The sequence below is a fragment of the Ictidomys tridecemlineatus genome, unplaced genomic scaffold, assembly GCF_052094955.1.
Source record: "Ictidomys tridecemlineatus isolate mIctTri1 unplaced genomic scaffold, mIctTri1.hap1 Scaffold_92, whole genome shotgun sequence".
Taxonomy (NCBI): domain Eukaryota; kingdom Metazoa; phylum Chordata; class Mammalia; order Rodentia; family Sciuridae; genus Ictidomys; species Ictidomys tridecemlineatus.
In genome coordinates this window covers 85,681-89,732 of record NW_027526147.1, presented here as the reverse complement: position 1 = coordinate 89,732, position 4,052 = coordinate 85,681, and the positions used below count along the sequence as shown (strand labels likewise).

General features: G+C 46.0%; 1 pseudogene; it reads left to right on the top strand.

Moving 5' to 3' along the window:
- The first annotated feature begins 1,670 nt into the window (after positions 1-1,670).
- Positions 1,671-2,821, top strand: LOC144374873 (WAS/WASL-interacting protein family member 3 pseudogene; annotated as a pseudogene).
- The last annotated feature ends 1,231 nt before the right edge of the window (positions 2,822-4,052 follow it).

The window sequence follows — 4,052 nt, the reverse complement described above, 5'->3', positions numbered from 1 at the left end:
CACTTTCAGGGTTTTTGAATCTTGGATTCATGATATTTTCAATCATTTAAAAAGTTTGGATTGGTTATTCAAGAGTAGGCCCTGTTCTGCTTTTTAAGTTTATGATTCTTTTAAATTTCACTTGGCAACTGGGCATCTAGGTAGACGCTGTCTTATTTAGGGAGCTGCCTGGGTTTTCTGTCATCATCTCTGTGTACTATGGGAACAGGTTTCAGAACTTTTAGGCTGGATTCTCTGTGCTGATCCCTGCCCTAGACATCATATAAAATATAGATCTTGTCCCTGGAAAGATCACGTAGGGCTTTCTACTCCTGGGCATAGGCAGCCAGCTGTTCTGGACCCTGAAATTAAGTTAATTCCTCATGACAAAGATATGTCTTATGTCTTCCAGAATCTCCTCAAAGAAAATCTTCAACAGAGGGATACAACCAAGCTGTAGTAGTCTTGCCCAGGTGACTGTCACATCATAGCCCGAGGGCCACCAGTGCAAAAACCCAAACACCATACTCCTGCCCACTTATCTTCTTCCCCCAGAGGCACTTCTTCTATGCCTTTGGCCTGGCTTTTGACATCAAGTCCTTCAGGAATGATTTGTACCAGTTTGGGGAAACACTGGAGATTCATATGGGATGAAAAACTCCATAACCCCTCAATAGACACTGGGGTTTATAATCTGAAATAAAAGCTGCTCCTATGCTGCAGCACCCAGGAAGTTGTATATGTGAGAAGCAAGCATTTTTCCAAGTGTTTTCCACATATTGCCATATATCATATAGGGGTAGTGAAATAGGGGAAAGTGTGTTCCCTCCTTTAAGGGAGGACTATATTTGGAATAAATATTTGAATATGCCTCCTGAAAGGACAGTGACAGTCCCTCTGACAGTGACCTCTCTTAAAATTGTATTTAAACAATGATTGCAGAACTTCAGTGCATTAAGCAGGAAGAGGAATTTTTTTCTCCTTATCAAGAGGCAACGGAGGGAGAAGAAGAGAATCAGCACTGTGGTGCAAGGTTGTATCAAGAGTCAGAGCTCCCTCCAAGGACCCCATATCCACCCCAGTCCTCCATAAAGTCCAGCAAGCACAAACGAGCAATTTGTTGTTACCCCTGAGTTTAAGAGTTATTGGATTTCAGTGATGTGGTTGGGCTGGGGTTGTGGCTCAGTGGTAGAGCATGTGCCTAGCATGTATGAGGCCCTGGGTTTGATCCTAGGCACCACATGAAAATAAATAAATAAAATAAAAGTACTGTGTCCAACTACAACTAAAAACTAAATATTTTGTTTTTAAAAAATTATGTGGTGAAGGAGATACATATAGGATGAGAAATTCAGAGATCAGGAAAAAGCTAGCCCTTTGAAAATTAGAGTAAGTTTTTGGGAAAGAGGGCTTTGAACTTCTAGAGGCCATGTAACTAGGGGGTTCAAGGTCATTGGACCTGGAATGTGGAGGACAAGTGTTTCCCTGCTGATTTCCCTTATGTATTTAGGGAACCATGAATTTTATGTTTGCAATATAGAAACAAAGGATGTCCTTGTTCATAAAATGCTAGCAGTGAGGAAAACCTCCCTAGCCAGGTGTTTGGGCTTGGTATACCTAAGGATCCAAAGTAGAGCATAAGGGCAACTGCACCTAGCAGGTAAAAGTGGATGAATGTGAGGGGTCTTGAGATGAGGAAGGGCACAGGTCAGAGCAGTCCTGCGTCCTGGGCTGGACGTGAGAAGGCTATTGGCAGGTGAGAACAGAATAGTAAGATTAGGGTCTGATCTGGGCTTGTCTGGAAGGACAGCTCCTTGATGCTCAGAAGGACCTTGGCGCTCATCCAGCTGGTCCCAAGTGCCACACTGCGCGCTTTAGCTTCTTCCTTTCTCTGTTGTTGAGCTAACCCAGAATTTGTTTCATTTCTAGGTGGCAAGACAGGACAGGCCTCTGGTTCAAGAGCACCTTTTCCCCGGCTTCCCACCAAAACCATTAGTGGCCCGTTTAACCCCCCTGCATCTCCCAGGCTAGGCAATGCCTCTGAGGCCCAAGGCGCTGCCAGGATAGTCCCTCCTCACCCCAATGTGCCCGCCCCACCTCCACCTCCTCACCCCCTACCTCCACCTCTACCACCTTCTTCCCCCACCAAAGCCTCACTGGTGTCCCCACCGGGCCTACCCACCAAAGGGAGCTCTCATGCCATTGCACCCACTGTCCCCTGCCCTCCTCCACCTCCACTTCCACCGCTTCCTCCCCCTCTGCCCCTGGCATCCCTACTCAGTGACAAGGCAGTGAGGCCTCAGCTGGCCCCCTTGCACCTCTCGCCCATCCCGCCCCCTCTCCCTCTCCTCCCACCCTGTGGGTATCCAGGACTCAATGAGGAGCCTGCCAGCCCCGCGCAAGAGGTGCCAGAGCCCCCTTCCCCGCCGCCACCGCCACCTCCGCCGCCCCCACTTCCCCTGTATGCTTCCTGTTCGTCCAGGGCTTCGGTGCCAGCGCCTCCCTTGCCAGGCGCTAACAACTGCAGCGAAACCCCTCCCCCGCTGCCCCGCAAGTCCCCCAGCCTCCAGGCCCAACAGCAGAAGGCCAGCGTGCAGGGCTTGCCTGCACCACCTGGCCCTCTGGGACCTCAGCCGCTCCTGCAGAAGAGGAGGATCTGCAGAGGCCCAGGTAAAGCAGCCCAGACTGCGGAACCCCATGAGATGGCTCCAATCTCAGAATCTTGTTTTAGTCCAGAGCTACTCAGTGCCTCTGGGTAGAACCTTGTCCCTCTATGGGACTTTATTGTTGGAAGTTTTCATTTTAGAGATGCAAACCAAGGGCCAGGGGCACTGGGAGACTTGTCCAGGGAGGGATTCTGGCCATGATCCTCTTGCCATCACTGGCTGGGACCCTGGACAGCCACTTAACTGTCTGTGCGTCCTTCTCTGTAAGATGAGGACAGCAATCTTTCTACCTCCTGGAGTTGTTGTAAAGATGGAGGCCTTGTACGTGATGTGCTTAGAACAGGGAATAGCAAGTGAGCTCTAGAGAAGAGTTTTGTTTTTACTATGGACTTTCTGTCTCCAGATCTACTCCTCAGGTGGGACTTGTTTCCCAGCCCAGGTCTCTGGTTGAGTCTTCTCCTGAATTATTCCAGTCTGGCTCCCAGCCTGAATCTTCACTGGCCTGCAGCAGATTGGATTCACATTCTGCCTTTTGGCAGGTTCTCAGCTGACTGGAGAAAACAGGGTCTGTATCTTTAGCCAAAAAGCAAAAATAATTCTTCACTTACAGAGCAGAGAGAATTGTGAATTAAGTGTTGATGGCTTGTGACTTACTTCACTGGTCCCTGTAGTGGTAGACTTCATGCACTGTTGACGCCTTTCCACACAAAAGGTACCACCACACATCCACACACACACCTGCATTTACACACACAGCTCAAACACAATTACAAGCACTCTCTCAGCCTTACACACAAACATCCTAATAAATGCGTACTCCATACACACACCCGTATACATACACACTTAACACATATACAACTCCCCCACACATATATCCATGCACATATTTTTTGTTCTGTCAGTAAATCTTTTGATGCAGAAAGTTTCTTAAATGTATTTCCTTAAATTAAAAACAATGCTAGCTTATTGTGGAGCAAATAGAAATAATATCGCCTAGAGATGGAAACTGTCATTTGGATGTCATTTTCATTTTTCTTCTGAATACATGTACATTTACATGCTTAATACCATTTTGTACTTACAATTTTGTATTTTTACTTAATACTATACTAAAAACAGTTTTGTAAAATTATTAAAATGTATAAGTAAATTAAAATGATAATAGGTACATATATTTGATTCCCTGTTTTTGTTATTATGAATAACAGTGTAGGAAATACTTTTATAGAGATTTTAGTTCATACTTTGGATATTTTTATTTTTTTAATTAATTTATTTTTTTTTCTTATGTGGTGCTGACGATTAAACCCAGTGGTTCACACAAGCAAGGCAAGCACTCTACCACTGAGCCACAACCCCAGCCCCACTTTGGATATTTTTTAAAGGATAGGTTCCTAAGAGAGA